The following is a 13,621-nucleotide window of genomic DNA, read 5'->3' as shown; positions in this document are numbered from 1 at the left end:
CATGTTTTAATTGCAATTTGTTAATCTTTAATTCATCATTTTTTTTAAAACTTTATCCTGTGACTGTTTTGATTTAATAATGGTCAATAATAAATTTTGATGATTTGAGGAAACAATTGAGGTACAGGTTCAAACATCAGAACTTGTTGCAAAAGTAGCTGAGAAGGTCTCTTCTCAGAAAGTTCAAGAAACTGGGAGTTCTAGGCCACTCAAAAGGCTTAGAAAGATAAATTCTGATGACAAAGCTCCCACCGTCTATCCATCCTTGAAGGGATGGAAGAAACAAAGAGCTAACATGGACACAGTTAAGTCAGATTCAGAGGATGTGGAAGCAGCAGCTAAGAAAGGGGATTAGGAATCTCTGATCCCAAAGGAGCCAATTGTGATTGAATCCCTTCCATCTACACAACCAGAATTTGCTGAAGCCACTGCATCTACACCTTCACTGTCACCAATTCAAGCTGAAAACACTGCTCAAGACAGAGTGCCTACACCTCCTGTGTCTCTTATCATTGAAAAAGTACATGCTGAAGACCCAGGTACAAGTGCTGAAATAGATATTCACAACTTGGTTGTGCCTGAGATTCTGTAATTAGAAGCTTCAACCATTCCTCAACATACTCCACCAACAACACCAATTTTAGATGCTAATCTCAATGCAGATATTCCAACAACACCTCTTCTGAATCTAGATGATGAAGCTCAGATATTAGGTGAAAATCAGAATTTGGATGTTGATCAGAACTTAGAGGCTGATTTTGAAACCTCTATAGCCTTACACACTATCATTTTATCAGAGGAAGCTGATTCTGCAGGCTCTGTAAGTTCTGATGCTGCAAATGTTGACACTACTGATGAAGCTGCTATAAATGAAAATGTTGATGCAGCTGGTCCTTCAGGACATGCACCGCTACCAGCAGTTAATAAAGCTGATTTGATTAAGAAGTTTATGAGAGGGGATGCACCAGTACCTTGGAGTGAAACTCAAAGAGGAAAGGAATGGATCAAGGAGTGGAACAAAGTTGATTTTGTTTCTACTGCAAATATTCTTGCTGAGCACCTGGCTAAAGCTGATGAAATGCTAATGAATGATGATTTCAAAGCACGCTCAGAGTTACTGCATTGAGTACAAGGCACCTTCAAGGTCAACACTCAGTAACTCAAGCCAAGGTGAACAAAATTCAAGAAACCCTAATTCAGCAAGACATGAATGTCAAATTGGAAAAGAACAGGTTTTTTAAGCCAGCCTTTGACCGCATTGGGTACATAGAAAAGACTCAAGAAAAGCAGCAAGCTCAAATATCTGATATTTTGAAGAATCAAGCTGCTCAACAAGATCAACTCAATGAAATCCAAAACTCTATGGAATTGCTTGTCTCTCTCCTATTACCTGATGATGCCAAAAAGGGGGAGAAAGTGATTAAGTCCAAATACAAAACTGATCAACCACTGAAGGGTAAGGATGATGATAATGATGACCAGGGAAACTCTGAAAGGGGTAGAGGTCATGGTCAAGGCAAAGGCTCTTCATCTAGGAAAGCAGGAACTTCTACACAGAGAACAAGTTCTGATGCTGGGAAAAGAACAAGTTCTGATACTGGTAAAAGGATGAGTTCTAGTGAACAAACTTTGAAACTTGATGAAGAGATTTCCAAAAGGCTGTTCCCAAAGGATAATCCAGGCATGGATATTGAAAGTCTGAAGGAAGAAGAAGCCAGATTTAAAGCTCAAGTTATTGCAAAGAAACCACCTAAGCCTAAGGGCATTGTGATTAAAGAGAAGACAAACTCTGTGGCAATCAAATCTGAATCCAAAGCCAAATCAGAGGTGGAAGTTGATTCTAGATTCAAGGGTAAAGCAAAAATTGATGAACCTGTAAAGGTATATATGCCAATCATGGATCTGGAAGCAAAATCTGATGAAGATACTAGTCTGATTTGAAGAAAAAGAATATTAAAACAACCTCTGACATAGCTCATGTTGTTCAAGATCAGGACTTAGTAAATTCTGATATTACAATGAAGCAAGTAACCTCTGACAAAGCTCAAGTTGGCTTGATATAAGAAGATAAAAGAAAGGAAACCTCTGACATTGCTCATGTTAAACCTTCAAAAATTCTACTACCTGGGTTTACTAAAGCTCAACAATCTACATAACTTTTAAAGACTACATCAAGTGGTTTTGAAACAAGAGTTATTAGAGGAAAGGAAGCTAGAGACAAATCAGGATTGGGTAGTTCTAAAGAAAAGAGAGTAAATAATACTACCTCTGATCCAACTTCTTTGAGTGAACCAGGAGTAGGAACAACTCCTGAAAGATTGAATCAACTGGAGTTTGTACAAATGGTTTACCACTCTGTACTGAAAGAAGATATCATGATGTATTTCATGACAGATGGGAGGGTATTCCAGATTAGAAAGAATGTTATTCATTTGAAGTATTTTGAAGAATTGCAACATGTGTTATTTCTACTTCAAGTGAAAAACAGATCAACAGATGGTGCTGCCAGTTACTTAAAATATGATATTGAAAGGCAGAAGAAATTTTACTCTGTAAAGTCTGATAGGCCATACTATCCTAAGTACAGAGCTCACAATGGTGATATAGTTGAGATGAAGCCTAATACCGCTAAAATCATCACAATATTTCTTGGTATTAAAGGTCTTGAATTTAATCTAGAGTCTGATAAAGCCTATGTCTTCAGACTAGATCAGGATATAAGGAAAACAAAAATAAATGATCTCAGGGCTGCTATCTTTCAAACAGGACAAGATACAGTTGAACTTAAAGATGCAAAAAGGAGGATGCATAATGAACTTGAATATGCTGAGAGAAGTTTGTTAAGGAACTATCTCAGAACAACTCCTGACATTAGAGAGATCACACACTGAAGCCAAGTCAAGGACTACAACTATTAAATTCTGAAGGTTATACAGATTAAAGCTGATATCAGACTTTAAGGATGGTAAAAGCTATAAAGACTGTGAGTTGTAGTTAGTCAAATTCTCATATGCATTTGTACTTAATATTTTTGACATCATCAAATATCTATTGAACTTGTATATTATGCTAATTTACAAGTTGGGGGAGATTGTTAGATATATTTGTGATGTCATGTCTAATAATGATTTATGTTTAGTTTTCAGATCTTAACTAACAGGAAAAATCAGGACTTAACTGGAAATCAGTACTTATACTGAAGTCAGAACTTAAGATATCAGAACTTAAGTTATCAGAACTTAAGATATCAGAAGATATTTATCAGGAGATAATATCAGGACTTAAGAAGACATTCAAATGAGGAAGACGACTGATTGAAGGAAAGAAGATTAAGGCAAACACAAGAAGAGATATGCATGGAGAAGAATTCTATGAAGAATAGAATACTTGGAAGAAAAGATAACTAGTTGATATATTTTAGGATGCAGACTTATGTTCGATATCAATTAGAAGTTTATCTTGTAACTGTGTGTCTATATAAACACATCATAGGGTTTACACTATAAGTGTTATCATAATCGAGAATATTATTCATTTTAACCCTAGCAGCTCTCGTGATATTTGTTCATCACTGAGAGAGAACGGTTCCATTGTAATACTGTTATATTAATAAGATTATTTTATGTTTTATACTTGTGTTCTTAATTCGATTTGATTGTAGTATGCACTGTATTCAACCCCCTTCTACAGTGTGTGTGACCTAACAGCTTTAGATTTTTAGAGTGATAAAAAACCCCTAGATTTATAGCTTGTTGCTTTGATTCTTTTTATATTTATAGCTTCAAATCTTTGTATTTGGAGTTGTAAGTAAACCCTCCGGGTATTTATACTTTTGAATAAAAAGAATATTTACCCAGAATCTCTTTGTTTGTTTATTTCATTTTATTTTTGATATTCCGCTACATTAGTTTGATAAAAATGAAAAACATACATTCACCCCCCTTTGTATGTACATTTTGGACCTAACACTCTCAAAACACAAACCACCCACAAAAATTTCTATGATATTACATTGCTTTCTTTACTGTAATCCAAGTTTTTTACATCAAATAGTAATTGATGTATTCCATAAGCGTTGTTGTATAGGCCAGTTAACATCGTTTCTTGTTTGTCACATCGGTTTCAAAGGGGATGTCTTAGTGTATCTAATATATCGATTATTTATCTAAAAATAATGTATTACATTGTCTTTCACATTAGTCCAAAACTGATATTCACATTGGTCCAAAACCGATGTGAAAGATAGAGACTTTTACTACGCCCATGTAGACATCGGTTTTGGACATTTTAGACACCAGTTCCGAGTCGTTGGCTATTGACTCTTTTCCTGTAGTGTTGTTAAAAATAAAGTGCATAGTTCCTAATAATTTGAATAAAGTATCTGAAATATTTCAGTAAAATCAGCTTATTCTCAGTCATTGTCTATCCTGAGAAGTGATGGTATATAATGCCATGTTACAATTTTCTTTTCAAGGCTTTGACAATTCCGATGATGACAAATTTTTCTAGGCCATAAATCGATGTATGTACTTAAATTCAATTCGGTTATAACTTAAATTAGGATGCTTATGCTACAACTTTTATAAAATAAGTTTGATGTACTTAATTCCATAAACAAATTACTTGCAATATATTCTAGAAAACATGCACTAAGTGATTTTTCAAATGCACGTCATTTCTTTCTTTGTAAGTGATGTATAACATCAAATAATTTCATATTATTGATGTATATTCAGCACTTAGACATCAATTTTCTAGCAAATTAATTGATGTGTGCTGAACTCTAATGAACTTTTATATATATCGATTTTCTGTTAAAAAAATTGACTTATTATTTCTTAGACATCGCTTTTGTCTGACATCAAGTTTTATTCTTCTCGATAATATTTCTCAGTTCTCATCCGTCTCTCTCTCTCTCAAATATATTTTATCATCTTCTTTCTTTCTCTCGACTCTCTCAAAACACAAACACACCCACATATATTATAATGATATTACATCGCTTCTTTTTTGGTAATCTGAGTTTTTTATATTAGACAATAATCCATGTCTTGGTATGTATAACACAACTTTTCTATTGATGCCTTAGTATATATAATACATCGGTTATTTATCTAGAAATGATATATTATTTTATCTTTCGCATCGGTCAAACGCCGATGTGAAATACATGGATTTTTTACTACGACCACGAAAACATCAGTTTTAAATATTTTAGACATCAGTTCCGAGCCATTTTCTATTGACCTTTTTGTTGTGTTGTTAAAAATAAAGTGTTTAGTCCCTCATAATTCAAATACAGTATGCGAAATATGCCAGTTAAAACAACTTATTCTTAATCACTGTCTAGCCTTTTGAGTGATGGTATATAACGTAATGTTTACAGTTTCCCTTTTCTAGGCTTTGATGATTCCGGTGATGGCAATTTTTTTGGTTATTTGTGATCCTGAGTTAAAGATTATTAATATTAATCATAATTTGTTGGTTTTTTGTATGAATCAATAATATTTCATTACAACTTCGATGTTCTCGTGTTAAAATGTAAATACTATGTTGTTAAGTACATGACGGTGGTGTGTAGTTAATAAATATATGTATATTTATCGTTTATGAATGATATATGCATACGTTATGTTCTATTATAAGGACTATGTAGCGTTATTTTAATCGTTGCTTAGTCTTGTTCGTGATTAATTTCAACGTTTTTTCATATACTAACATAATAATAATAATAATAATAATAATAATATATTGTTTTCCAAACAAAATTTTTCAAATTCGTTTAAACTGTCAAATATATCAGTTAAAGATTATAATCATTTTAGATTTCTATGAAAGAATTTATATCATAATTTATGTGAATAGTTTAATCATTATTCCTTGAATAACATAAAAAGGAACAATTCAAGTCATATAATTGAGTGAATTTAAAAGTTTTATTTTAAATAATTTTAACATATTCAGCTACTTAATCTTCTCAGATCTCTTATATATATATATATATATATAATTTGATGATTTTTCATGACAAATATCTTTAAACCTCTTTAAAGTAATAGGGTTAGAACTGAGAAAAAATATTACTTTAGCGAGTTTCTTACTTTATCGGGAGTAAAAATGCATAGTGTCCATTATGTTGGGACCGGAGAAAAATATTATTTTAGAGAGGTTATTATTTTATCGATTATTACTTCATCGAGGTTCAACTTTAGTATGATTTAAGTTCTTACAACATGAAATAATTTTGTATCAAATTAAACAATTGTGTGGGCTTCAATATTTCATTCACAAAGTTTTGAATGAAAATATAATGTTACTAATATGAAACAATTACAATTTACTTATTTTTTATAAGGGTAATGTCAAAAATCGTTAAATGACAATATATTTTTCAAATTAAATTAACCGTTAGCATTTTTTATAGTTGTACAAATTTATTTTCTTCTTCTAATTTTGAATTAAATAAATTCAAATTTAAAAACTCAACTATTTTATAATTTATCATTATTAAAATAGAGTTAATTACACTTTACACCCCTAACTTTGATGAAAAATAAATGTATATCAGAAGTTTGGGAAATTCAGATTGCACCCTACACCTATATTTTAGCAATCTCTATGCACCCCTTTTTACAATTTCACTAAATTAAACAAGGGTAAAATCAGAAATTTAGCAAAAATATTAAGTAAATTAAATTTTATATCTTCTAAATAATGTTAAAAATTGAATTTTGATAAAAAAATTGTAATTTTTTAATTTTTAAATAATACTAGTAATTTCAGATTTGATTTTAATTTTATATTATAAATGCTAATATTTTGTAATTCTACTAGAAAACAATTTTAACAATTAGTTTTGATTATATAATGTAAGGCACATGTCATAGCCTATTTGTACATTCGAAGATTTAACTCAACTCAAATAAGAATGTAATAAGTAAATAGTGGATCTACCGTCAAAGAGATCTCGCAAAGTAATATCTGTCAAAGGATTCAGAGACAAGGTTCATCTACAGACTTGAGGAATTAATTCACTGGAAGAAGTTCAAGAAATTGATCATGCATCAGTGATATAAATCAAGATTGTGGATTTAATCAAGTGACAGAGATCTCGTCAGGGTATCAATTAATTACAACGATTTAGTCTGAAGAAAATCAAGAGTATCAAGGTCAAGGCTTGAAGAAACATCACGGAAGTTAGTCACTCATGAACCAGACAGTACATTGAGTGTCAACATTGAAGTGGTGGAATTGATTCATAATTGACAGTGATTTTCATAAAAATGGTTGCTGCTCAAGATTAGTGTTAATTCTCTATTAATTAATTAAGTCATATAATTTAATTAAGAAAATAAATTATATCTGCAAAGATTAATTTATTGATTAATTAATTCAGAATTAATATTAAGGATTTTCAGAATTTAAATTGGATTAAAATCTATTTAAATTCAACAAGACAATCTGATTGTACTAATATGACAATCGGTATGACAATTGATAGTCATACCGAAAGTCATGCTAGTACAAATAATTGTCTTGCCGAAAGTTACACTGGGAGGAGGATAGTCTTGCTAGTTCATTCTGATAGTCTTGCTAGTTCATTTTGATAGTCCTACTGAAAGTCTTGCTAGCTGTTGGGATTGTCTTGCTGAGCTTAGGATTGTCATTCCAGTTCATTCCATTCTGTTGATTGATTAAAAAGACAGAAGCAGACATTCAACAATAAGATCCAACACAACAGAACCCGAGAACAAAAGAAAAAGAAGCAGAACAAATATTTCATCTTCTCTGCTAATTTCAAGATCAAATTTCTAGTTTGTAAAGTTAAATCCAAACCACTAGAAATCTTTATCTTGTTCTTGTGTAACAATCTAGCGGATCAAAATCCCTAGAACTTAAACTCAAATTGCATTTAGCATTTGAATCTTTTTATTAGAAAAATAGAAAAAGTTCATGTCGAATTTATTCTAGATTTGTGATAATTAATTTGAGATTAATTCTTTGTAATCGATATCGTTGTTGTAACACCTTTCAAGTTTAATAATATTCTTATTTAACTTTGAATTTTGTTTCACTTTTTATTCCGCATTTTATTCGATTATTTGGTACTGTTTGTATTCAACCCCCCCTTCTCCAAACACATTGGGACCTAACAATTGGTATCAGAGCCTTCTGATTAACGAACAAATCAAGATCCTAGACTTTTGTGATTTTTCAACTCCTTGAATTTTTATTTATTCAAAAATTCATAATGACTTCACAAAAAGTTAGAACCATTAAAATTCCACTATTTGATAAAGAAAATTATATCATGTGGAAGAAGAAGATGCTCTTGTTTTTACAAGTTGCAAATCCCAAATATCTGAACTTGTTAAAGAAGGGTCCAATAACTTCAATGGTTATTGAACCAGAGGTGATAGTAGATGATGTTGTGATTACCAAAGCTAGAACCTATCCAAAAGAGCCTGAGGATTTTTCTCCTGCTGAAAAAGAAGAAGCCTCCTTGGATGCCAGCCTTCAATTAATATTAATTGATTCCCTTGATCCCTTGATGAACAGATATGTGATGAACTGTAAAAATTCCAAACACATGTGGGAAACTATTGAGGTGATCAATGAAGGCATAGAGGAAGTTAGGGAGAACAAGTTGGAGATCCTAACCTCTGAGTATGAACATTTTAAATCAAATCCAGGAGAAGGAATTACTGAAGTGTTTGAGAGGTACAATGCGTTGATCAACAACCTGAACATAAATGGAAAATATTATTCAATCAGGGAGGTCAACAAAAAGTTCCTTTTAACACTGTCAACTCATCTTGAACATAGAATCACTGCCATTAGAGAAGCTAGAGATCTGAGTGAGATTTCCTTGGATAGACTCTATGGTGTGTTAAAATCCTACGAGTTGGAGCAGATTCAGCAGAAGGAAGTCTACGGGAAAGATAGAATGGTTAGCACATCTACTGCTCTTGTAGCTGAAGGTCAACAACAATAACAACCTCAACAGTCGGAGAGAATGGTACAGTTTTCCAAGGCTGAGGAAAATGTGTTAGTAGCAGAATATGATCCTCCTACTACAAATCAATCTAGTGATGATTTTTATTCCTTGGAAGAGCTGGAGCAATTGGAAGATGAGTCAATGGCCCAAATTGTCAAGAGATTCTCCAATGTCAGATTCAAGAGAAATCCCAAGTTCAAGTACAAGTCCAACTACAACAAATTCTAGAAAGGTGGATCTTCATCCTCTAACACCAGCAGTGGTGGATACAAAACAGGGATGGTTGATCGGAGCACCATTAGATGCTATAACTGCAATGAGTTGGGACACTTTGCCACATAATGTAGGAAGCCAAAGCAAGTAAGGAACAACTCTTATGATTCAAATCAGAAGAGTAACTCTGAAAGGGCTTATCTGGCAAAGGGAAGAAGCTGGGATGATACTGATAGTGAAGATGAAGAAGAAGGGAATCTTGCTCTTATGGCTATTGATGGAAAAGCTTCATCGTCAAGAAAAGAGGTAAAATATACTGATGCTGAATTAGTTTATCATCTAGGAGGTAACTTAGATTGTGCTCGTCGTGATAATGAACTGTTAAGTTTACAGATCAAAGACCTTGAGAAAGAGGTCAATGAATTAAGACTTGTGCACATTAATCAAGACAAGTTAAAAGAACAAGTATCTTTTCTAGAGAATAGAGTTGACTGTTATAGAAAACTCGAAACTATTCTCAAAGACAAGATCACCGGTCTTGAGACTAAGGTTAGAGCCTACTTCAATTCTTGTTCGAAGGCTAAAGAGTTCTACAGTAAGCAAGCTGTTAATCAAACATCTGGAATAGGTTATGATTACAATGTTGCTATTGGAGAATTAGGCATAAACTCCCCTCCTCATGTTTGTGCTAAAGGGAGAGAAGTACCACATGTGCTTAAGGGTGTTGATGAACCCCTCTATAAAGCATCAATTGCTGAACCATTTGATGCGACCTCTTCTGTTATTCAAGAAAAATACGTGCTGAAGATCATGCTAATGAGAAGGTTATTTCCAAGTCAAGTGTGTCGAAAGTTCCAGTCAAAGTTGTGAAAGCAACTGAGACTAACTCAGACATACATGAGTTGGATAACAAAATTGCCATGTCTACCATGAATAAATTGCCTGCTGTTAATCACTCTCATAAAGCATGTGGTGTTGCTAATTGTATGTCTTGTGCTTTTAATTTGATGTATGCTTATTTTAATGGTAAGCATGTTTCTAGTGATAAGACTACTCCTCGTCAGCATGTGAATAATAAGAAGCATGATAGGTCTAAGACTGCTAGTCCTTCTAAGGCTAGAAAGGAGACATTTGTACCTAAGCCTAAACAGAAATTTGTTAAGGCTGTTTACAAGGTCAAATGTTCAGTCATTGAGGATGTTGAGACCATTAAAATTAAAAATGTTGTTTTGCCTGACAAAGGACAATTCTACAAGTATGCCGGGCCCAACCAAGTTTGGGTTCCGAAGAAGGTCTAATCCATTTATAGTGCAGGGCATTAAACAGGTGTAACCGGTAGTGTGGATTCTTGACAGTGGATCATCAAGACATATGACCGGAGATAGAGCCCTGCTATCAAATATGGATTGAGAAAGCTGGCCCACTGATTACCTTTGGAGATAACAGCAAAGGTTTATCTGAGGGATATGGCTGTTTGTAAGCTGGGAATGTTATCATTGTAAATTTGTATATTGTGCTAGGTTATTATCAGGAAGCAGTATCTAACATATAGCACCAGTGACGAGACTTGAGAATATTACGACATATCAGGCACCTGATGCACATTACACTTGGAATTGGACTCTAGTAAGATGTGTACAAGTGTACTCCTGGTTGGTGAGTCAAAAGAGGAAGTCAATGCACCTCAGTTCATGGACTTTGCAGTTGCAGATCTATTGGACTATGCAATCTCTTCTTCACAATCTCACTTCAGGTTGGTATGAACTAGTATACTGCTCAAGTAATCGTCATATTTATAACTCTCTAATCACTAGGCACAATCTTATTGTTTTATATGTGCAGTGAGTTTTAGGAGCAAATCGAAATTTTTTCTACATTAGTGATTTCTTATTTCATGTAAAATCTTTTGAAATCACTATTTTACATCATCTCTCTCAAAAGATTAAATGTATAATTTTCATTCATTATAGATCTTAAGTACATTTTATCTCTCTATATTGCCCTATGTTTTGTGATACAAGTTCCGTCTCCAATGGCTTTCTTTCATTGACAGTCATGAGGTTGAAAACCCACAACATCTATCCCAGACTGTAAAGACAAACACAGAAACAGAACCAACCAACACTCTCTTACCACTTAAATGAAGTATGAATGAGCGTGAGGGAGATAGTGCCTTAGTGCACCACGTAAGGAAGGTTCTGTAGTCAACCCAGTAGCTCTGTCTCCTACATAGATGAGTAGTATTTAAACCGAGACAACTGCTAGCCCCCATACATCTTCTCAAAAAGATGTAATGGCTGAAAAGGCACAAAAACAGTTACTAGATTCATTCTCTCAACAGGGTGCGTCTATTGAAATTTGCCTATCGGCCAGGGTATCCGATGTAGTGTCACCACTTCAAATATTAACAATTCTTGATGCACAAGGAAATGTTACACACACAAATGATGAGTTGACGGAAATAAGAGTTTCGACCATTTAAAGGTCAGATTCGATTGTTTAAGGTTCGTTAATGGACCAATTGCCTTTACAGGTGTTAGGAGAGGATACTGATCCAAAAGCCATATGTCAGTGGTCAGTGTCTACCTCCCCAGGCTTAAATCCCCTGGATGCATCTGCGGATAGTGGATCTGACATAGGTGCAGGTCGGCAACTTGTTGACAATGATTCAGATATTACCTGATGAGTCACAAGGAAATGTCTTCACAGACATTAGAAGGGAACTTTGATCTTTATGCTAAATTCGTTGGATCATTGTTTACCTTCCCAGAATTCAAATCTGGAACCCAAAAAGGGAAACTAGCAACTTGTAGATTATGACTCAGATTTATCTGACGAGTTTAACAAGGATGGGGATTTGCGAACTCCCATTGCACCACCTGTGACCTCCTTAAGGATGGCTAAGGTGATTTTTCTTGTAGGTACAGCTGATTTTTGGAGCTATGAGAGGAGTGATACACTTGTGAGAATGAGTGTAAACACGAGTGGAGAGAAGAGTGAAACACATGTGAGGTACACTAAACAGAATCACACACTCACAGTGAGGAAGAAAGAGAAACTACTTGGTATTTCTTTTCCAACCAAGTGAAATATGAGAACTCCTTCAGACGATGGCATACATTCCTTCTTTAAGGAGGAGATAAAAGCTTAAGTAATAGTTTGGAGGATTCCTCAACTAAGGGGGAGAAATAGCAGGGAGGAAGAAAAAGATCCTACATATGTACACTACACCACACCATTGTTGTTTGTAACTACGAATCCTATTGTACGGGAGAGGTGGTAAACACAAGGTGATTTTCTAGTAAGGGAAGAAGTTGTTTTCAAAAGGGGAGTACCATTGGTTTTTATCTGCGGATCCTATTGTACGGGAGAGGTGGTAAACGAAGGTGATCTTCTTTAATCAGTTGATTCTCATAGGGGGGAAGCAAGAGAGATATGAGCTTCTCAACATGAAATGTGGTTGTACAAAAGATGATGAAACTACTTGAAGATATGTTCAGTCTAGAGGAACATCTATTTGGAATCTGGAAAAGGTTAAATGTTATCCAGAACTTTTTTGCTATTTACTTTGCATTTCTGTTTATATCTTTTTCTTATTTGTTAGTTGAGTTATCCTCTAGGTATTTGTGTGTTATTGTCTAAAAAACAAATAGGGGGAGATTGTAAGGCACATGTCTTAGCCTATTTGTACATTCGAGGATTTAACTCAACTCAAATAAGAATGTAATAAGTAAATAGTGGATCTACCGTCAAAGAGATCTCGCAAAGTAATATATGTCAAAGAATTCAGAGACAATATTCATCTACAGACTTGAGGAATTAATTCACTGGAAGAAGTTCAAGAAATTGATCATGCCTCAGTGATATAAATCAAGATTGTGGATTTAATCAAGTGACAGAGATCTCGTCAGGGTATCAATTAATTACAAGGATTTAGTCTGAAGAAAATCAAGAGTATCAAGGTCAAGGCTTGAAGAAACGTCACGGAAGTTAGTCACTCATGAACCAGACAGTACATCGAGTGTCAAAATTGAAGTGGTGGAATTGATTCATAATTGACAGTGATTTTCAGAAGATTTTCAGAAGAATGGTTGCTGCTCAAGATTAGTGTTAATTCTCTATTAATTAATTAAGTCATATAATTTAATTAAGAAAATAAATTATATCTGCAAAGATTAATTTATTGATTAATTGAATTAATTGATTAATTAATTAATTCAGAATTAATATTAAGGATTTTCAGAATTTAAATTGGATTAAAATCTATTTAAATTCAACAAGACAATCTGATTGTACTAATATGACAATCGGTATGACAATTGATAGTCATACCGAAAGTCATGCTAGTATAAATAATTATCTTGCCGAAAGTTACACTGGGAGGAGGATAGTCTTGCTAGTTCATTCTGA

Source organism: Apium graveolens, chromosome 4, assembly GCF_009905375.1.
Source record: "Apium graveolens cultivar Ventura chromosome 4, ASM990537v1, whole genome shotgun sequence".
Taxonomy (NCBI): Eukaryota; Viridiplantae; Streptophyta; class Magnoliopsida; order Apiales; family Apiaceae; genus Apium; species Apium graveolens.
This window is presented reverse-complemented; position numbering follows the sequence as displayed.